The sequence below is a fragment of the Ammospiza caudacuta genome, chromosome 16 (assembly GCF_027887145.1).
Source record: "Ammospiza caudacuta isolate bAmmCau1 chromosome 16, bAmmCau1.pri, whole genome shotgun sequence".
Taxonomy (NCBI): Eukaryota; Metazoa; Chordata; class Aves; order Passeriformes; family Passerellidae; genus Ammospiza; species Ammospiza caudacuta.
In genome coordinates, this window is record NC_080608.1 from 18,725,587 (window position 1) to 18,748,354 (window position 22,768).

General features: G+C 46.5%; 1 long non-coding RNA gene across 2 annotated transcripts; it reads left to right on the forward strand.

Annotated features, from left to right (window-relative positions):
• The first annotated feature begins 5,847 nt into the window (after window positions 1-5,847).
• LOC131564840 (uncharacterized) lies at window positions 5,848-9,408 on the forward strand. Of its 2 annotated transcripts, none has more exons than XR_009275413.1 (5): window positions 5,848-6,052; window positions 6,677-6,740; window positions 7,438-7,513; window positions 7,631-8,398; window positions 8,993-9,408. It is a non-coding gene; the product is annotated as an uncharacterized LOC131564840 (long non-coding RNA). The 2 variants fall into 2 exon arrangements; XR_009275414.1 differs by having other exon boundaries at window positions 8,281-8,398.
• The last annotated feature ends 13,360 nt before the right edge of the window (window positions 9,409-22,768 follow it).

Sequence of the window (22,768 nt, forward strand, 5' to 3'; positions counted from 1 at the left end):
TTGCTTGGGAAAAAATTCTGCCTGCTATATCTGCACCAGAACAGGCTTATTGGTGGAATTCTTTTCTGCAGATGTGGCAATTTTTGGGGGGGCTGGTTTTGGTCCTAATCTGGATTATTTCTTCTGGTTTTTGTGATAACTTTCACAGATAGGCAGGTAACTGGTAGTATTCTCCCAGTCTAAGTAGGTTTCTAGGAAAATGGAGTAGTAATAAAAAAGTAGGCATAGCAAGCTAAGGAAAGAAAAGACCTGTGCTGCATCTTTGTAGCCTTTTTATTTATTTCACTGTGATGGAACACCACTCAGCTGAGTAGGGAAATATTGTCCAGTTCAGACTGTAATTGAGTAGAATCTGGCTTATTTGGGGCTGAACACAAAAGTGAGGATAAATCAAGGAATTAACAAGACCAAGAGAACAGACTCTACTTTCCAAATCCCAGAGTGCCAGTGCTGGAAAGTTTATTGTAATGGAATTTCAAGCCAGGATTTCCAGGCTCAGGAGGTTTAGTTATTTTGGATGCATTTCAGATCAGCAGTGCCTGCTTGGCATGCTGTCTGCTCCTGTTGCAGCATTTAGTTTTGTGACAGGTTCTGTGTGAGAAACAAGAATGGCCCATATCAGCACACCTTGGCAGCTTTATTTCAGCTGTAGCATTTTCAAGGAGAAGTTCCACAGCTGTTATTCCTTGTAACCCTGGGCCGGTGTCTTTGCTTGAAATGGTTGAAAAGGACGTGCAAACTGAAGGCTCTTCCCCATAGAAAGGTGTCAGCTCAGCTGCTGTCGCTCCCAACGTGTGCAGAGTTACAAACACAGAGCCCTGGGGCAGCAATGCCATCAGCTGGCAGTTCAGCAGTTAAAATTTACCACAGGGGATGGAATGGTTTTTTTGTGAGGGTTATCTTAGCAAGGCGCTCACTGGGGGACCCATCTGTTTCTGCTCATGTGCTTCCAAGGGTGACGTTTGCTAGCAGGGCCAAAAACCCCCTGGGAAACTGCATGTGAGCACAGTTCTCAGGCGTAACCCATTGTAACTACATTTCCTCCTGTCTGTGATCTGCAGAACTCATCTGATAGGGAGTTTCTTTCCCAGTACTTTGGGTGAGTAGACTCACTAAATCCTGCTTCCTCTGTTTCTGCACTAGGGTTCATCCAGCACTGAGTACTGTGGGAATGTGTAAAATCAGAGGGGTTTGGGAAAGCTGCAAAAGGCAGGCCTCAGAGACAGCAGAACTGTGATCAGAGCTGAGCAGCAGCCATGAGATTGGTCAGCAAAAAAACTATTTAAACTGTGGAAAAGCAAGAACAAATGGAACAATGGTCTGTGTATTAACACTTGCCTAGAATGACTCCCTAAGCTACAGAAAGTTTATCTAGCAAGATATTAGGAAGTTCTAGGCTTAATACTGGAGCTCTGTGCATTGTGTTTAAGGCTCACAAGCAGGTATTGTATTTGAAATAAGCAAGCATTGTTTAACCAAAGGTACCTGTGCTTACAGTGGTTGGATAGAGCTACTGTCAATGTGCTTTTGCTTTGTGTGATTGGGCAAAAAACTGATAAAGTGAGTTGTGACATTGAGTTCTTGGTCTGCTGCCTGGGATGTGAGCTGGTGGCATCTTCCCATTGCCGTAACCATGGAATGAGGCTGATGCTGGAAAATCAAACGGCTCAAGGCAGTTCCCAGCAGCCCTGCCCTGTTTGTGATTTGTGCACAGACCCCTGCCAGTGTCAAGTACTTGGCACAGAGCTATGGTGAGAGGCACTGTGAAACTCCTGATCTCCTGCCTTCCTGCTTCCTCCCCATTTCCCTGATCCCTGAAAGCGTTTAGCCATGACAGCACTTCTCTTCACTTTAGCCATGACAGCACTGCACTTCATGTCCTAACAAGTGTTGGTTGCACAGAGGTAGTGCTGAAACTGTTGATGGTGCTGTTATTAGATGACCCCTGACACCAACTAACTGAGAAACTGGACACCATGAATTTCCCATTTCTCCTGAAATCACTTTCTTTCAGAAACCGCTGCACAGTCTTCCACACAACGCATTACTTAAAGGCAGAGATGAGAATTCAGGGAGTGGGGTCTGACTTCCAGCTGAGGTAATTGTGCAAGGCTACTGCCAGGGAAGAAGCGAGGCAATCCTCACTGGATTGAAGGCTGCCTCACAGTGAGCAACCCCTGAACCTGGAGAGAACATCTGAGTGCTTGTTAGGCTGCTGAGAGTTGGGTCTGACAGCTGCTCCTTGTGTGCATAAAGACACAGAAAGCACACAGTCCTGAGGAAGGGAAAGTTGGATGTTAATTGGCTCCGAGTGACTTCTGGTGCCAGGAATGCTCAGTATGGGATGATGCTGGGGATGTAAATGGCAGGAGAGAATTAATTGCATATTGTGAGTGAGGAAGGACTATGGTGCTCAGAAATGAGTTTAGCTTGTTTTGTTGGTTTTCTGGTAATTTTTCTACTTTGGGTTAATTTTGTGGTAGTGATTACGCCTAAATGTTTTTCTAAGTCTGAAATTAGTACTGTGGTTATCTGTTGAAAAAGTTCTTAGTCTCTTATCAGGTTGTTTTTGTATACATATATTTGTATATATTTATTTAAATTAAATAAATATAAGTAAAAAAATATGATACAGAAAATATATATCTATTATTATATTAGAAGGTATTCTCTCTAATATATATAATATCTATGAATAAAATAAATAAAAATATCCATATAAATATCATTAAATTTTGAAAAATAAATTTACTTCCTAAATTTTAAATCTGGTTCAAATAAAGGGGTGTCCTTGGTTTTTATTTGGTTAGAGGCAGGAGTTTTATTTTAAATAATATAAGTAATATAGAAATGTGGATCTTAAGATAGAAATATATAATAAATATATAAAGAGAAATTGCTAAAGTATGAATATAAATTTATATATAAATATATGTAAGTAATATGAAGAGTTGTAGTATAGAATATAAATAACATTATATGGGAATATAAATATAAAAATACGTAAATATAGTTTAAAAGAAAGGGAATGTTTTGGCTTTTATTTAAGTAGAGGCAGGGGTTTTATTTTGAATATTATAAGTGTTAGAGAAGTAAAAATCTTGACGCAGAAATATTTAATCAATGCATAAAAATATGTATAAAATATATAAATAACTACTCGCATCAGATGTAATATAGAATATAAATTTATTTATAACTTGACATTGGTAAAGATAAATGTATAAGTAAGCAATAGACATTAATATACATTATAAATACAAATATGAATATAAAAATCAGACATAAGGATAAAACATATTTAAATATTTTTTAAAAGAAAGGGTTGGGGTCTTTTTTATTATTGGGTTAGAGGCAGGGTTTTTATTTTAAATAATATTAATGTAGATATTATTGTTATATATTTCTAAATATTGAGATATAAAATCAAGATATAAATATATATATATAAACACAAAATGTAAGTAAATATAAATAATAGGAAGAGATGTAATGGAGAATACAAATAAGAGTATACATTAGTATACATTTTAAATGTAAAAGTGAATATGAACCTGAAAAACAGAATTTTAAAAAATATTTAAATACAGTTGAGAAGACTGAGGTTCTTTTTGGCTTTAATGTGGGTAGAGGCAGGGGTTTTATTTTAAATAATGTAAGTGTTACAGATGTAAAAATCCTAACACAGAAAGATATAATAAATATATAAAGATATGAATAAAAGTATATAAAAATATAAGTAATAGGAACACATGTAACATAGAATATAAATTTATAAATAAATCGCTAAATATAAATGCAAAATCGATCATACATCAGTAAACATTTTAAATATAAATTTGAAAAATGTTTTTTTAAAAAAATTAAATAGAGTTGAGATGAAAGGGGGTTTTATTTGCCATGTATGGGGTAGAGGCAGGGGTTTTATTTTGAGTACTGTGAGTGTTACAGAAGTAAAAATCCTAACAGAAATATATACTTACTATGTAAAAATATGTATAAACATATAAAAATAAATTTAAGTTTTAGGGATATATGCAATATGGAATAGAAATGTATTCATAAAAACAAATGTATAAATGGACAGTGTACATCAATATACATTGTAAATAGAAATGTGAATATTAATATGAAAAAAATATTTTTTTAAATATTTAATTTTTTTTTTAAAGAAATTGTTGAGGTTTTGTTTTGTTTTGTTCTATTAGATTAGAGGCAGAAGTTTTTTTTTTCCTCTTCCCGGTTGTTTTGGGGCATTTATTTCAGAGCAGTTTCCGGCGGGGATCGCCCCTGTTCTTTTTTGCCGTCTTCGCTGCCCGCAGCCCCGAGGCGCGCTGCGCCCCCGGCTGGGGCGGGCGGCAGTGCTGCCGCCTTGTGGACAGAGCGCGGTACTGCAGCCCTGCACCGAGAGGCCGCCACCTTGGGAGTGGCGCGTCGCGGATGTCGCGGACTTTTGGTTGACCTTCTCAACAGGGCGGCGAAAAGGGCGGGGAAGTGGAGGACCGGGGTGGGTGTCACTGGACTGCCTGCATGGAATACCGACCCCGGCGCGGCCCCGGTGGTATTTTCTGTGACGTTTCAAGTGTACCCGACACATGCTGTGGTCTCAGCGGCGCCGCGGGCGGGCGTATTTCGGCGGGTTTGTGACAGGCATGTGGGGAAACGCCTCGCTGTGCCGGGGTCCTCTGACAGCCGCTTTCCCGCCCTGAGGGAGCCGAGCCGGGCCGAATAGTTCCGAAGAGCCGAAGAGCCGAGTGTGGGCGAAAACAGCCGACTTGAGACGAAGAGCCGAGTGTAGCCGAACACAGCCGAGTTTCCCCGAAGAGCCGAGTGTGGCCGAAAATAGCCGAGTTTCACCGAAGAGCCGAGTGTGGCCGAACACAGCCGACTTGAGACGAAGAGCCGAGTGTAGCCGAACACAGCCGACTTGAGACGAAGAGCCGATGATAGCCGAGTGTAACCGATAGCCGACTGTAGCCGACATTGGCCGCATTTAGACAAAGAGCCGAATATGACCGACTTTAGCCCAACCGGGCCGAGTTCAGCCGAAGAGCCGGAAAAGCCGAATTTAGACGAAAAGCCGAACCGAAACGATTTTAGACCTAAGCCGAACCAAGCCTAATTTAGCCGAGTTTATTTAAACAGAACCGAACGACGCCGCAGCACTCTGCCTGCAGAGCGCCGGTGCAGACGGCAGGGGGCGGTGTATAAAGCGAGTATAAAATATCAACTGTATATAAGAAGGAATAAAAAGCTCTGTGTCATGTGCAGCAGTAGAAAATTTCAGGCTCCCAGGGAATAAATAGTTTTCTTTCAATCATTATAGTTTTGGGGTTTTTCTTACTCCCAGGTAGCCTGAAAGTTACTACTGCTGCTTTTTGATTCTAAAGCTAGGAAGGAAAACCAAGATTACAAATACAAGAAAAAGAAAGGGAAAGGGAAAGGGAAGGGGAAAAAAAGGAAAGGAAAGGAAAGAAAGCAGGAGAGCAGAAGGGAAGGGAAGGGAAAGGGGTGAAAAACAGCGTTAAAAAAAGAAAAAGAGTTGGAGGGGAAAAGAGAGGGCATTCGGGAGGAGCGGTCCTGCCTCAGGTCCTTCCCCGCCCTGGGGCGAAGGACCCGTTTGATGCCCGGGAGGGACTGCAGCTCCCGGTGGCGGGGGACGGAGCCGTGGCTGTCAGCCCGAGACTACAACTCCCGGCAGGCCCTGCTGCCGGCGCGGCGTGTGACGCAACGGCTATCGCGGCACATGAGTGGCTACCAGCCCGAGACTCCAACTCCCGGCAGGCCCTGCTGCCGGCGCGACGTGTGCCGCAACGGCCGACGCTGCCCGGGATTTTTCTCTAAATCGGCAGTAAATACAGCTGAGTAAAATTAGCTTGGTTTTCTTCCTTCTTTTTTAACTGAATTGTTTTTATTAAAAATACTATTTGAATATGTAGAAAAAGTGGGGATGTCCTGTAATATATCCTAGCTTTTCTTGTTTATAGGGTGCTCAGAAAACATGCGTCCCTTAGAGTCCCTCAGAAAGGTTCTCAGTGCGACCTCTACCAAGGTATGTATTTACTAATAAGTGATCCCTTTAGATATTTGCCTGTGTACCTTTTCCTGTAATTCAGAGCTTGCGTTCTGTGGGTTTTATGATAAACCTGTAAAATATGTAAGAATGCTTTTGCAAGTCTGAATCGTTGAAGGCAGCAGTAAGTGGATTTAGAGCCTGTTCTTGACCAGACAACGGGAAAAAGTGTGACTTTGATGCTGAACTTGTTTTTTTCATTTTTCATTTGACTTGTCTGGAATGATTTAGGAATAGAGAGAGCTAGAAAAAGAGAGAAATAGAATTGATTATTGAGCACTCCTCAAATGCTCACCACGATTCAGTGTAGAGCCGAAGTGAAGGGTGATGGAACAGAGCTCTGTGCTGTAGAAGGAAATAAATTTAAACCTGACCTCCGCACAGAGTCTCACTAACTTCTTTTGTTTTAAAATACAAAATATTATTAGGAAGTGTTGGAAGTTAGTGTTTTGGGAAAGAAACGGCAGTTCCACAGAACATTCCATTTAACAGAGGCTCTGGGAACGATTCATGTTGTAACTGCTGTCACTGCAATCAGTTGGTGGTTCAGCCTTGAAATGTGCACTTGCCCTTCTATAAAGCACTGTTTTGTTTGCCTTTCAGTGCTATGAGTCTTGATAAATTGGAGAAGAGCCCAAGAGAAATTTTTCATCCCTTGATATAAAAGGTAGGAAGTGACTTTTTTTGGTTTGGTTCTTTTTCTTTATTATTTCCTGGAAATAAAAGTAATTAAGTATAGGTACTACTGGTTTGTTTCTTCCAGTAGCAGATGATAACAATAGCAGTAGTAATAGTAAAAATAATAATAGAAATAATAATAATAGCAATGTAATACTACTTAAACTGTCTTTATCCATTGAACTGGCCATTTCAAATCAAAACTTCTAAACACAAATCAAACCATCATCCTCGTAGAATCTTTCACAGCAGTGGGCTATAGATCCTGGTTTTGTTGACAGGATTTATTGGTTCTGGAATAGCAAGAGGGAAGTACAAGCCTAACTACTTCTAGCTCACAGACCCATCCAGTGAATACTGCTTTGTGTTTTGGTGGGCTTGTGATGACTTTGAAATCAATTGCTCATTCCAGTAAAAAAAATTAATGTTTTTTTGAACCTGACAGTAGAAATAACTTTAGGCACCAACTTAATAATAACAGATCACCAATTTAAGTTCATAATTTTATGCTGTACTATCAAAGTTTAAAGGTAAATTTTTACTTATTAGGAGATGGTATAAAGTGTATGTTCCAATGTGTTGGATGTATGCAAAGGTACATACGTACCCGAAAGTCCTTAGAGGAAACAAATTTTTACGTCTGCTGTTTGATTGTTTATCATACAATATTTGGTTTTATTTCCCAGGGATCGGTGAATTTTAACTTTGGAGTCCTCTGTGCTAAGGATGCTCAGCCTACAGATGATGAAATGTTCAGTAATGGTGAGTTTTTCACCTTCTCTTTAATTGCTATGCTGATCTGAATAAGAAAAAAACAAAAGCAAGAGAAAAAAAAAGGATGGTTTATTATTTTTTACGCTGTTATGTTTGTTTCCTCAGTATTTGCTGCAGCTCTGCGAACCCAAGCTTTGGGTTCCTTCTGTCCCACTGGGAGTTGCCCAGTTTGGTTGCATCTGGTGAAATTCACCCTGAGACCTTACAGAGCTAGCTCAAACTACGTGAGAGCCATTTGCAGTTCTCTCCAGACACCTGGAGAATGGGTGATGTTTCTGAGGGTCTGGCAAGTATACTTGTATCAAAACTCAGTCTGTGAAATTTCTGGGGAAAACCCTTCTGTGTCCTGAAGGGTTCAAACTCTGGTGAGGATCCAGTTATCAGGTGCTCACCTGGATGGTTCCAGCTCTTAAAGTGAACACTTGTACTCTTACCCTGTAGTTTACATCTATTGTATTTTTGTTATTTTGCAAGATTTTACGGCTTTGCAAAATATTGTGCATTTCACTCTTTGGAACCTCTCAGATCGTTCTTTGGTGCAGCACCACCTCATGGGACACTTGGCTGCCGTCCTGAAGGGGTTGGTCGCTAGAATTGTAAATCCTGGAGAGTTTGTAAGTCTTCTGTCCCCAGGGAGGTACCATGCTTTGTTTACTTTTGTTCTGTTTGTAAGGCGCTGCTTCTCATTGGAAGTATGAATTTCAAACTACCCTGTTCTTATTTTAACTGTTTTCCTGGTTCTCTCCCTACGGCAGGGAAAGACTCTCGTATCCTTGTCGTCGGGCTCGGTGCTGTCCAAGAAGATGCAGAGGCTAAAAAAATCATAAGAAGCAAAATATGACTGCAGGGAAAACAAGCTGGAGAGAACAAAAGGTGATATTGTTATCCTTACCCTGTATTAGAAACATCCGCTGTGCTTTGATGCTGGCAGCTGCCAGGGGCTTGTTAGCTCTTTGTAGGCAGGTGTAGGTGTTCACTTGTAGGTTTTTTCTCTGGACAAGTCAATTCAAACTTTGCTAAGCTTATATTTGCAAATTACTCTCTAGCACAGTCCAGCATGACATTTTTGAATGTTGTAAAAATACCATGTTACTTGGAAATTGCTAATGATGAGAAGCTTTAGGGAAAAATAAGATGTCAGGGTTGGGAGATGTGAGAAGAATTTTGAGGGGATGTTAGACTGAAATAAAGCACACTTGAAGCTGGACTGGCACGCTGGCAGATCCCCTATTAAACAGTAGTGCTGAGATTAGCCTGGGGGTTGCCCATTGTTTCTGTAGAAATAAATGTTTTCTGGTCTTCAGAGGTAAGCTGCTTTGAAAAGCTGGAAGGCACAGCATAGTGACAATCCGTGTGCTTCGCATTAAAAATAGATTTCAGAAGGGTCCTAGGCTTTTGTCTTTTCCTAGAAGTCGATGTAATCCTATTGAGGAGTTTTTAATTCTGTGCTGCCATGTCATCGATCAGGGCCCTGTCGTACTAATCATCATACAGATGCAAAACAAAAAATCAGACCCTGTCCCGACCACTTAGAGCCCAGAACACGATTTCCTCAGGCTGCCATTTGTGTGCCATCGGTACTCACCGTGGAAGCGAGCTGGGGATTGTTGCACCCGTTGGGAACAAACCGCTTCTCGTCACACAGAACTGGAATTGGGACGACGCCTCAGCCAGCCTCTCTCTCCTGAATCTGCAGCAGAGCAGTTCCAGTCCATGCGGGCAATCCAGTTCCTGACGATCTGAGCGCACGGAGCAGCGCTCAGCTGCTGTGGGGGGCTCAGGGAGGGCAGAGTGTGCATTGTCATCTTCCTGAACCTACAGACGCGAATCGAAGTGAGAAGCCACAGGGTGGAAATCAGTCGCATATATGCTAAATAAAACTTGCAGGTTTTTTTTAAGAATTGTTTTTGCTTGTTCTTTGTTGTGCTTCTGTGCTTAGAAAACCTCCCTTTACAATCAGTTCAATTCATCAATTGAACCTTTGTTTGCAGACTCTCACTGAGCAGAATTTGTTGCAGACTCAGTGCACGCTGTGCAGGCCTCCCGGGAGTGTGAGGAGCTCATGTGTGCTACTTTTTGCTTTAGGACGCTCTGAGGTATTTATTCCTTTTGGGATACATGATGAGAATTCCCAAGAGAGGTAGTTATAAGGTATGACATCGGGAAAAAGCCTGTGTGGTTGGAATGTTGTTGCTGTCAAAAGTTAATTTTTTCTTAGCCAGTAGTTAGCTTTTTGCTTTATTTTTGTGGTATCAATATTTTATTGTTTAAAAAATTCCTTCAAAATAACTTCAGTGGTCGCCCACCAGTACCTTGTTCAGATTTGCCTATTTGCTTGTAGCTGAAATGTTCACATCTTGTTTATCATTCTATTTAAGAAACTGCTGCCCAGCCAACTAATAACTGAATATCCATCTGTCTAGGACACGGGGAGAGGATTTAGGTAATGTCTTTATTTCCAGAAAAAAGTTCCAGTGTAGTTTCTAAATAGAGGAGAAGGGGGTGAAGACTCGGGGCTCTGATGCCGTTGGGGCACCCCAAGGTCCCCAGGAGAGGGGGCCCCACTGCGGTGCAGGAGCAGGTGTGTTCTCATGTAATATTGAACAAATTATAAATATAAATATGAAAATTATAAACATGAAAATATTTTTAAAATACTTAAATAAAGCGGGTTTTCTTTATTGGTCAATAGGCAGTGTTTTGATTGTAAAAATTATAAATGCAAATAATATAAAGGTAGAAATCTAAGTTTAGAAATATATAATAAATACATACAGATAAATATAAAAATTTAAAATATCAGAAAAAATTAGTTGTAGCAGTAGATATTATACATAATTTAAATAATAATTTAAATCTATTTTAAAATTTTATATATATAATATATCATTATTAATGTAATACATCCAAAGAAACGATAAATTAAAATATGAATGTATAATTATACAAAGTATAAATAAAAAATATTTCAGTATCCTTTAAAAGAAGGGTTTTTTTATTTATTTGGTTAGAGACGGGGTTTTTATTTGGAATAATGGAAGTATTATAGAAGTATAAAATTAAATATAGAAATATACAGTCAATATAGAAAGATATTTGTAAAAACACGAGCGAACGACGCCTCCTTCGGCCGAACCAAGGCGAGACCGGCGGAACCTGACGGCCTCGAGCGAACCGAGGCCAGGCTTGCGAGGCTGCCTGAACGGAGCCGAGCTCAGCCGAACCAAGCCCGCTGCTCTCGTGCGCGCTAATTAGCGCGAGTGCGGTCACTGCCCAATGAGCTCCTGTGCCACGCCGCGCTCCCGATCGTGTCCGTGCGATGGCCGGGCCGCCCGCGGGACGCGGCAGCAGGAGAGCCCCGAGCCGGGCGAGTTTAACGTGAGGCGGCGCCGCTTGCCCGCCGTCAGGGAGCCGAGCCGAGGCGAGCTCAGCCGAACGCGGAGAGAGCGGCTCCGAGTTGGGCCGAAGCGAGCCGAGCCGCGCCGAGGGCAGAGAGCGGCTCCGAGTTCGGCCGAAGAGAGCCGAGGCGCGCCGAGCGCACTGATCGGCTCCGAGTTCGGCCGAGGCGAGCCGGGCCGCGCACTGATCGGCTCCGAGTTCGGCCGAAGCGAGCCGAGGCGCGCCGGGCGCACTGATCGGCTCCGAGTTCGGCCGAAGCGAGCCGAGGCGCGCCGGGCGCAGAGAGCGGCTCCGAGTTCGGCCGAAGCGAGCCGAGCCGCGCCGGGCGCACAGAGAGGCTCCGAGTTCGGCCGAAGCGAGCCGAGCCGCGCCGGGCGCAGAGAGCGGCTCCGAGTTCGGCCGAAGCGAGCCGAGCCGCGCCGGGCGCAGTGAGCGGCTCCGAGTTCGGCCGAAGCGAGCCGAGGCGCGCCGAGCGCAGAGAGCGGCTCCGAGTTCGGCCGAAGCGAGCCGAGCCGCGCCGGGCGCAGAGAGCGGCTCCGAGTTCGACCGAAGCGAGCCGAGGCGCGCCGAGCGCAGAGAGCGGCTCCGAGTTCGGCCGAAGCGAGCCGAGGCGCGCCGGGCGCACTGATCGGCTCCGAGTTCGGCCGAGGCGCGCCGGGCGCACTGATCGGCTCCGAGTTCGGCCGAAGCGAGCCGAGGCGCGCCGGGCGCAGAGAGCGGCTCCGAGTTCGGCCGAAGCGAGCCGAGCCGCGCCGAGCGCAGAGAGCGGCTCCGAGTTCGGCCGAAGCGAGGCGATCCGTGCCGAAGGGTCGAGTCCAGCCGAATGCAGATGACAATGGCCGAGTTTAGCCGATTACAGCCGCATTTAGCCGAGCAGCTGTGAGCCTTGCACGCTTGAGGTGAGCGTGCATCGTTGCCGGCCTGGGATTGAGTGAAATGCACTAAGGAAACCAGCTCTGGGGAGGGAGGCAGGGAAATCCTCTCTTAACGTTTACCAATTCGTCCGTCAAACTCATCACGGCAGGACAGAGTGAAGACTGAAAGTGTAAGAAGATGTGGAGGGAAACAGAGAATCTGGCAGGAGCATCGAACGCACAAGTGCACGAATTTTGCTTTTTGCTTGGATGTAAACTCAGAAGTTGTAAGGAATTTGGGAAGGAGAAGGGACATTTCAGAAGGAGAAGAAGTTGTTGTTGGAGTCCTGGCAAAAGCTTTAAAAAAAAAAAAAAAGTGGTTTCTTTTTTCTTCACTATTATATTCTTTGGTGGTATATGGTGTGCTGTTTTATTTCTTGGTGTTATTAGCTCTGTGTAAATTGTTTATTGAGTCAAGCTAACTTTGCATGGGTTGCTTTGTATTTGAGGTAGGATCAATTTCAAGAGGTTTCTTTCACAGACTTCTGATAGGTATTACTGGGATTTTGGTTTTGTTTACTGTATGCATAAACATAGAGATTTGGTAGGGCCAGCTGGGCTGCTGGAGTTTTGGGTGTGAATTTATTAGATGGCTTTTGGTAAACACAGAATAATTATGTAAGGTAACAGCAAATTACCCAATTACCCAATTGATCTAGCTATGTAACCTTACCACAAAGTTTTATATCTTGCCAGTTTTCTGTTCTTCTGCTCCAAGTAGTTGTTGCAAAAAAAGAAAGCACTGTTACTTTTCTGAAAAGTTTTCTTCTATAACAAGCCCTTTACAGCCCTTGAATGTGAGTCAGAGGAGCCAAACAGCTGCAGCTGCTCTGAGGGCTTGGTGGGATTCGCCCCCTCCCTTTTCCTGGGTGGCATGGGAACGAGAGGCGGGCACAATCAGGGGTATATTAACCCCAGCCGTGGCTGAGGGGCTTCATTCCCTCTCTGGGATGTGCTGGGTTAAGAGCTCTCCTCATTTCAGTGAAGAGGCTTTTTCAGCCCGTCTCAGCATCTTTTCAGCAGGTGTTTCTGGGCATCTAAAGCACAGAGGCTTGGAAGATTCTGTGAAGAAAACAGCATGGAATACAGGGAGTATTTAGGTTTGTGATTTTGGGTTTTGTGTTTAGGAGTGGTAAGGTGCTTTTGTAATTTTTAGTTTTGCTCTGGTTGTTTTTTTGGTTGGATTTCTTTTGGTGGAATTTTTGGGTTTTTTTGGTTTTCATTTTGGGGTTTTTAGTTGGTTTTTGTGGGGGTTTTGGATTTTTTGATGTTTTCTGTGGTTTTTTTGTTTCTGTGGGGAGTTAGGTGTTTTGGGATTTATTGTTTGTGTGGGTTTTGTTTGTTTGGTTTTTTTTCTTTGTTTTTGGGATTGGTTTTGTTGGGTTTTTTTTGTTTTGTTTTTTTTTTAATTGAGGAGTGCAACTCCCTGAAATTCCAAGCTGTGTCAAGCACAACATTTTATTCAGCAGATTGATCATGTCACAAGAGGGATCCGCCCAAGGTCTAAGATGATGTTTGAGATTGAGGCTTCAGGTGAGTTGAGGATTGTGATTGGGAGAGGGAGGGTGAGCAGTTAGGAGTTCTTGGGAGGGAGTTTGCAGGCAGCAGGGTGAGAAAGGGTCTTTATTTGTTTATTTGAGGCCTCCCCCACACAAGGCTTCTCAGAAGCCTAGCAGAGGCATTCCCATGTCTTACAGCACACAAGGTCATCCACTGCACTCAGGGGAATGCCATTTAACTTTGCCTTTCTCTAACCCAGGTGCCACTCCTAATGAAGGCCTTGGAATCATGATGAAGCTGGAGCCTGAAGGAGCCAGGCACACTCAGGAGAGAGCAAGTAGCTGCCTTGGTGGGATTTGGCCCACATAACTCTGGACTCATACTTTGGTTTTGGTTTTCTTTATTGTAGCTCACCGAGAGGCTCACAGGCCATCACGAGGCCCTCCGAGGCAGACTCATTTCAGGTGCAGCGTGGATTCCCATCACCGATCATCCAAAAGATAAGTCGAGGGCCTTGGCCTGGAGATGAGAGAATAGTGGGTTGGGAGTTCTTGGGGCAGATTTGAAAATTGGCAGCCGAAAAAGCAATCTTCTCCAAGGGCCTCTTAGGACAGCTAAAGGGAGAGGCTCTCCTTTTGATGGCAGCTTTCAGGCGGGCAGTGCAGAACAGCTCCGGTCTGTGTTGTGTTGTCCAGTGTTCTGTGTTCCCTAGTGTGTCTTTGGGGTCCCTTTTGCCTTCTCCCCTCGAGACCCTCACCACAAGCATGATGTGTCGTGTTTCATGTCCCCCCTGTTTGCCACTTTCTGTGTCACGGGTGTGTGCGCACATTTGTGCCGGAGCTGTTCTGCCCTGCCGCATGGCCTGCTGCAGTAGGAGAAACCGTGGGGCGTTGGAATTTGTAATGCTGGCTGTACTTGGGCTCTAGATGCTATTCCTAGATTGACATAAGGTGTTTGCAGCTTGTGAGTTATCCTGGTGGTGTTTGGCATATGTTGTAACTTTCTTTCAGGTGCAGACGCATTCCATGTGTGGCAGGGGGTCAGAGTTAGGAGGTGTCGGGCCTTCTTAGGAGTGCGGTGAGTAGCTGAGTGGTGGGGTTTTGGCCGATGCGGTGCCAAGATCAGGGACTGATGTTTGGTTCTCTTTACTCTAGCTGTCTCAGAGACACCAGCCCGGTGCCAGCAGGACCTTCCCAGCTGACGAGGTGGCCTTTCTTTGCACCTGACAGGGACCAGCATCCCCAGATGTCTGAGAGATAAGTAGAGGGCTGTGACCCACAGAGGGGATGAAAGCAGGGTGCTGGTTTGGGAATTCCTGGGAGGGGGTTTTGAGTCCAGTTTTGGGGGGGGGGGGTGTGGTGTGTTCATGAAGTGGCCCCTTAGGCCCCATAAAAGCCAAGTCTCACTTTTGATTGCAGTGCTGAGGTGTGCAGCAGGGCAGAGCAGTCCCGGTGTGCATCGTGTCACCTGTCTATTGTGCATTATGTGTTGTTTGCGTATGCCATATCTTTCACTTAGGGGGGCCTGTGAGAAACCCTGGCATCATTGTTAGCCTCTGTGATCTCTGCACTCCTTGGCCTGGCGCCCAGGCCACAGAACTTTTGACTAGGGAGCTCAGACAAGCATCAGACTCTCTTCTCTCTTTGGAAGCATCCAGTCAGACGTCTTTTCAGGTCTTGTTCTGAGCTGTATGGACAGCTGTGCCCCACCTGGATCCATTATGGTGGATTAGGACTTGTAATATTACGAGGTTAGGTAGAGGATTTTGACTGTAGGATTCCTAGGCATCCGTCTTTGCTGTTCTTGGAATAAATCATTCAGTAATCATCTTCTTCCTCCAGGGTTCTCTGAGCCTCATCAGCTCACCATCGGTCTCAGCTCACTCATCTCCTTTTGCATTCTCTCAGTCCTTGCAGCCGTTTTCCTTGCCAAGAGATTTCTGTTCCTGTTGTGTCCCCGTTGTCTGTCCTATCCTGTGTCATGGCTCTCAGCACACATTTGTGCCCGAGCTGCTCTGCCGTGCTGCACAGCCTGGTGCGATAGGAGAAGTCCCAGGGACTTGGAGTTTGTAATGTGGGGTGTAGTTGGACTCTAGATGGGATTTGTAGATGGGCACATCATATCTGGAGCTCATCAGTTATCCTGCCACAGTGTGACTCTTGTCCTAACTTTTTTTTCAGGTTCAGATGGATTAAATGTGTGCCAGAGGGCCCCATGCCAGGTGTGGGGATTCTCCTGAGTAGGTGAGGCCCCATTTGCCTCTGCAGCAGACTCTGTTACACCTCTCAACTGACTCTGTTACACTGCTGTTCTTTGTCTTTCTTTTAGGAAGTAAATCTGGATGCCAGCAGTCAACGTGAGCAGTGGAGAGAATTGGTTGTTATTGCTCAGCTCTCAAGCACAACAATTTCGCAGCAGATTCATCGTGTCACAAGAGGGATCTGCCCAGTGTCAAGGATGATGTTTGAGATTGAGGCTTCAGGTGAGTTGAGGATGGTTACTGGGAGAGGGAGGGTGAGCAGGCATCCAGTTAGGAGTTCTTGAGAGGGGGTTTGCAGGCAGCAGGGTGAGAAAGGGTCTTTATTTGTTTATTTGAGAGCCCCTCCCAAGGTGTCTCAGAAGCCTAGCAGAGGCATTCCCATGGCTTACAGCATACAAGGTGATCCACTGCACTCAGAGGAATGCCATTTAACTTTGTCTTTCTGTAACCCAGGTGCCACTCCTAATAAAGGCCACAGCCTTGGAATCAGGATGAAGCTGGAGCCTGAAGGAGCCAGGCACACTCAGGAGAGGGCAAGTAGCTGACTTGCAGGGATTTGGCCCACATAACTCTGGACTCACTCTTTGATTTTGGTTTTCTTGATTGCAGCTGACCGAGAGGCTCACAGGCCATCACAGAGCCCTCCAAGGCAGACTCATTTCAGGTGCAGCGTGGATTCCATTCACCAATCATCCAAAAGATAAGTCGGGGGCCACAGCCTGGAGATGGTGGAGTAGCAGGTTGGGAGTTTTTGGGACAGATTCAAAAATGAGCAGAGAGGAAAGCAATCTTCTCCAAAGGCCTTTTAGGACAGCTAAAGGGAGAGGCTCTACTTTTGATGGCAGCTTTCAGGCGGGCAGTGCAGAACAGCTCTGGTCTGTCGTGTTTTCCGGTGTGCTGTGTTCCCTAGTGTGTCTTTGGGGTCCCTTTTGCCTTTTCCCCTCGAGGCCCTCACCACAAGCATGATGTGTCGTGTTTCATGTCCCCCCTGTTTGTCACTTTCTGTGTCACGGGTGTGTGCACACATTTTTTGCCGGAGCTGTTCTGCCCTGCCGCATGGCCTCCTGCAGTAGGACGAACCATAGGGAGGGGGAATTTGTAATGTGGGCTGTACTTGGGCTCTAGATGTTGTTCCTAGATTGACATAAGATGTTTGCAGCTTGTGAGTTACCCTGGTGGTGTTTGACATATGTTCTAACTTTCTTTCAGGTGCAGATGCATTCCACGTGTGGCAGAGGGTCAGGGTTAGGAGGTGCCGGGCCTTCTTAGGAGCGCGGTGAGTAGCAGAGTGGTGGGGTTTTGGCCAATGCGGTGCCAAGATCAGGCACTGATGTTTGGTTCTCTTTAATCTAGCTGTCTGAGAGACACCAGCCCGGTGCCAGCAGGACCTTCCCAGCTGACGAGGTGGCCTTTCTTTGCACCTGACACAGACTGGCATCCCCAGATGTCTGAGAGATAAGTAGAGGGCTGCGACCCACAGTGGGGATGAAGGCATGGTGCTTGTTTGGGAATTCCTGGGAGGGGTTTTTGAGTCCAGTTTGGAGCGGGGGGTGTTCATTAAACGGCTCGTTAGGCCCCATGAAAGCCAAGTCTCACTTTTGATCACAGTGCTGAGGTGTGCAGGGCAGAGCAGTCCCCGTGTGCATCGTGTCACTTGTCTGTTGTGCATTGTGTGTTGTTTTGTGTATCTCCTGTCTTCTACCTTAGGCCTTTGAGGGCCCTGTCAGTACCCCTGGCATCATTGTTAGCATCTGTAATCTCTGCATTCCCTGGTCTGGCACCCGGGCCACAGAGCTTTTGACTCGCGAGCTCAGACAGGCATCAGACTCTCTTCTCTCTTTGGAAGCATCCAGTCAGACGTCTTTTCAGGTCTTGTTCTGAGCTGTATGGACAGCTGTGCCCCACCTGGATCCATTATGGTGGATTAGGACTTGTAATATTACGAGGTTAGGTAGAGGATTTTGACTGTAGGATTCCTAGGCATCCGTCTTTGCTGTTCTTGGAATTAATCATTCAGTTATCATCTTCTTCCTTCAGAGTTCTCTGAGCCTCATCAGCTCACCATCGGTCTCAGCTCGGTCATCTCCTTTTGCATTCTCTCAGTCCTTGCAGCCATTTTCCTTGCCAAGAAATTTCTGTCTGTGTCTTGTGCCTATTGTTTGTCACGTCCTGTCCTGTGTCACGGGTGTCTGCACACTTTGGGGATGGGGCTGCTCTGCCGTGCTGCACAGCCTGGTGCGATAGGAGAAGTCTTGGAGACTTGGAGTTTGTAATGTGGGGTGTAGTTGGACTCTAGATGGGATTTGTAGATGGACACAGGACATCTGGAGCTCATCAGTTATCCTGCCACAGTGTGACTCTTGTCCTAACTTTTTTTTCAGATTCAGATGGATTAAATGTGTGCCAGAGGGCCCCATCCCGGGCGAGGGGATTGCCCCGAGCCGGTGAGGCCCCATTTGTCTCTGCAGCAGAAGTGTGTATGGTGAGTGTGTTACAGCTCTGTTCTTTGTCTTTCTTTTCAGGATGTCAATCTGGATGCCAGCAGTCAAGGTGAGCAGTGGAGAGAATTGGCTGTTATTGCTCAGCTCTCAAGCACAACAATTTTTCAGCAGATTCGTCGTGTCACAAGAGGGATCTGCCCAGTGTCAAGGATGATGTTTGAGATTGAGGCTTCAGGTGAGTTGAGGATGGTGCCTGGGAGAGGGAGGGTGATCAGGTATCCAGTTTAGGAGTTCTTAGGAGGGGATTTGCAAGCAGCAGGTTGAGAAAGGGTGTTTATTTGAGGGCACCCCACACAAGGCTGAGAAGCCTAGCAGAGGCATTGCCATGTCTCAGAGCACACAAGGTGATCCACTGCACTCAGAGGAATGCCATTTAACTTTGTCTTTCTGTAACCCAGGTGCCACTCCTAATAAAGGCCACAGCCGTGGAATCAGGATGAAGCTGGAGCCTGAAGGAGCCAGGCACACTCAGGAGAGGGCAAGTAGCTGACTTGCAGGGATTTGGCCCACATAACTCTGGACTCATACTTTGGTTTTGGTTTTCTTGATTGCAGCTGACCGAGAGGCTCACAGGCCATCACAGAGCCCTCCAAGGCAGACTCATTTCAGGTGCAGCGTGGATTCCCCTCACCGATCATCTAAAAGATAAGTCGGGGGCCGCGGTCTGGAGATGAGACGATGAGAGAGTATCAGGTTGGCAGTTCTTTGGCCAGATTTAAAAATTGGCAGTGGGGAAAGCAATCTTCTCCAAAGGCCTCTTAGGACAGCTAAAGGGAGAGGCTCTACTTTTGATGGCAGCTTTCAGGCGGGCAGTGCAGAACAGCTCCGATCTGTGTCCTGTTGTCCGGTGTGCTGTGTTCCCTAGTGTGTCTTTGGGGTCCCTTTTGCCTTCTCCCCTCGAGACCCTCACCACAAGCATGATGTGTCGTGTTTCATGTCCCCCTGTCTGTCACTTTCTGTGTCACGGGTGTGTGCACAGATTTGTGCCAGAGCTGTTCTTCCCTGCCGCATGGCCTGCTGCAATAAGACGAACCATAGGGAGGGGGAATTTGTAATGTTGGCTGTACTTGGGCTCTAGATGCTATTCCTAGATTGACATAAGGTGTTTGCAGCTTGTGAGTAACCCTGGTGGTGTTTGACATATGTTCTAACTTTCTTTCAGGTGCAGATGCATTCCACGTGTGGCAGAGGGTCAGGGTTAGGAGGTGCCAGGCCTTCTTAGGAGCGCGGTGAGTAGCAGAGCGGTGGGGTTTTGGCCAATGCGGTGCCAAGATCAGGCACTGATGTTTGGTTCTCTTTACTCTAGCTGTCTCAGAGACACCAGCCCGGTGCCAGCAGGACCTTCCCGTTTGACAAGGTGGCCTTTCTTTGCACCCGAGACCCGCATCCCCAGCTGTATGAGAGATAAGTAGAGGGCTACGACCCACAGTGGGGATGAAGTCATGGTGCTGTTTCGGGAAATACTGGGTGGAGTTTTTGATTCAGCTTTGGCGGTGGGGGATGTTCATGAGGTGGCCCCTTAGGCCTCATAAAAGCCAAGTCTCACTTTTGATCACAGTGTTGAGGTGTGCAGGGCAGAGCAGTCCCGGTGTGTCTCGTGTCACTTGTCTGTTGTGCATTATGTGTTGTTTGTGTATCCAATGTCTTTTACCTTTGGAGGGCCCTGTCAGTACCCCTGGCATCATTGTTAGCATCTCTGATCTCTGCATTCCCTGGCCCGGCACCCAGGCCATATATGAGTTTCTGATACCTGTCTGAGCTCCCCAGTCAAAAGTTACCTCTTTGGAAGCATCCAGTCAGATTTCTTGTCAGGTCTAGTTCTGAGCTGTATGGACAGCTATGCCCCACCTGGATCCATTGTGGTGGATTAGGACTTGTAATAATATGAGGTTAGGTACAGCATTCGGACAGTAGGATTCCTAGGCATCCATCTTTGCTGTTCTTGGAATTAATCATTCAGTTATCATCTTCGTCCCCCAGGGTTTTCTGAGCCTCATCAGCTCACCATCGGTCTCAGCTCACTCATCTCCTTTTGCATTCTCTCAGTCCTTGCAGCCATTTTCCTTGCCAAGAGATTTCTTTTCCTGTTGTGTCCCCTGTTGTTGTCTGTCCTGTCTGTCCTGTGTCACGGGTGTCAGCACACATTTGGGATGGGGCTGCTCTGCCGTGCTGCACAGCCTGGTGCGATAGGAGAAGTCTTGGAGACTTGGAATGTGTAATGTGGGGTGTAGTTGGACACTAGATGGGATCTGTGGATGGGCACAGGGCATCTGGAGCTCATCAGTTATCCTGCAACAGTGTGACTCTTGTCCTAACTTTTTTTTCAGATTCAGATGGATTAAATGTGTGCCAGAGGGCCCCATCCCGGGCGAGGGGATTGCCCCGAGCCGGTGAGGCCCCATTTGTCTCTGCAGCAGAAGTGTGTATGGTGAGTGTGTTACAGCTCTGTTCTTTGTCTTTCTTTTCAGGAAGTCAATCTGGATGCCAGCAGTCAAGGTGAGCAGTGGAGAGAATTGGCTGTTATTGCTCAGCTCTCAAGCACAACAATTTTTCAGCAGATTCGTCGTGTCACAAGAGGGATCTGCCCAGTGTCAAGGATGATGTTTGAGATTGAGGCTTCAGGTGAGTTGAGGATGGTGCCTGGGAGAGGGAGGGTGATCAGGTATCCAGTTTAGGATTTCTTGGGAGCGGGTTTGCAAGCAGCAGGGTGAGAAAGGGTGTTTATTTGAGGGCCCCCCCACACAAGGCTGTTCAGAAGCCTAGCAGAGGCATTCCCATGGCTTACAGCATACAAGGTGATCCACTGCACTCAGAGGAATGCCATTTAACTTTGTCTTTCTGTAACCCAGGTGCCACTCCTAATAAAGGCCACAGCCTTGGAATCAGGATGAAGCTGGAGCCTGAAGGAGCCAGGCACACTCAGGAGAGGGCAAGTAGCTGACTTGCAGGGATTTGGCCCACATAACTCTGGACTCATACTTTGGTTTTGGTTTTCTTGATTGCAGCTGACCGAGAGGCTCACAGGCCATCACAGAGCCCTCCAGGGCAGACTCATTTCAGGTGCAGCGTGGATTCCCCTCACCGATCATCCAAAAGATAAGTCGGGGGCCACGGTCTGGAGATGGCGGAGTAGCAGATTGGGAGTTCTTGGGACAGATTAAAAAATGAGCAGAGGGGAAAGCAACCTTCTCCAAAGGCCTCTTAGGACAGCTAAAGGGAGAGGCTCTACTTTTGATGGCAGCTTTCAGGCGGGCAGTGCAGAACAGCTCCGATCTGTGTCGTGTTGTCCGGTGTGCCGTGCTCCCTGGTGTGTCTTTGGGGTCCCTTTTGCCTTTTCCCCTCGAGGCCCTCACCACAAGCATGATGTGTCGTGTTTCATGTCCCCCCTGTCTGTCACTTTCTGTGTCACGGGTGTGTGCACACATTTTTTGCCGGAGCTGTTCTGCCCTGCCGCATGGCCTGCTGCAATAGGACGAGCCTTGGGGAGTTGAAATTTGTAATGTGGGCTGTACTTGGGCTCTAGATGTTGTTCCTAGATTGACATATGGTGTTTGCAGCTTGTGAGTTATCCTGGTGATGTTTGACATGTGTTCTAACTTTCTTTCAGGTGCAGACGCATTCCACGTGTGGCAGAGGGTCAGGGTCAGGAGGTGCCGGGCCTTCTTAGGAGCTCGGTGAGTAGCAGAGTGGTGGGGTTTTGGCCGATGCGGTGCCAAGATCAGGCACTGATGTTTGGTTCTCTTTAATCTAGCTGTCTGAGAGACACCAGCCCGGTGCCAGCAGGACCTTCCCATCTGATGAGGTGGCCTGTCTTTGCACCTGACAGGGACCAGCATCCCCAGATGTCTGAGAGATAAGTAGAGGGCCGTGACCCACAGAGGGGCTGAAAGCACGGTGCTGGTTTGGGGATTACAGGGAGGGGGTTTTGAGTCCAGTTTGGAGGTGGGGGGGTGTTAATGAAGTGGCCCCTTAGGCCCCATAGAAGCCAAGTCTCACTTTTGATCACAGTGCTGAGGTGTGCAGCAGGGCAGAGCAGTCCCGGTGTGTCTCGTGTCACTTGTCTGTTGTGAATTGTGTGTTGTTTGTGTATCCCATGTCTTTTACCTTAGGGGTGCCTGTCATTAATCTTGGCATCATTGTTAGCATCTGTGATCTCTGCATTCCCTGTCCTGGCACCCAGGCCACGGAACTTTTGACTGGGGAGCTCAGACAGGCGTCAGACTCTCTTCTGTCTTTGGAAGCATCGCATCTGATGTCTTGTCAGGTCTTGGTCTGGGCTGTATGGACAGCTATGCCCCCACCTGGATCCATTATGGTGGATTAGGACTTGGCGTAATATGAGGTTAGGTAGAGGATTCTGACCGTAGGATTCCTAGGCATCCATCTTTGCAGTTCTTAGAAGAAATCATTCAGTTATCATCTTCTTCCTTCGGGGTTCTCTGAGCCTCATCAGCTCACCATCAGTTTGAACTCGGTCATCTCCTTTTGCATTCTCTCAGTCCTTGCAGCCATTTTCCTTGCCTAGAATTTTCTGTCTGTGTTGTGTCCCCGTTGTCTGTCCTGTCCTGTCCATCCTGTGTCACGGCTGTCAGCACACATTTGTGCCCGAGCTGCTCTGCCCTGCCGCATAGCCTGGTGCAATAGGAGAGGGCCCGGGGATTTGTAATGT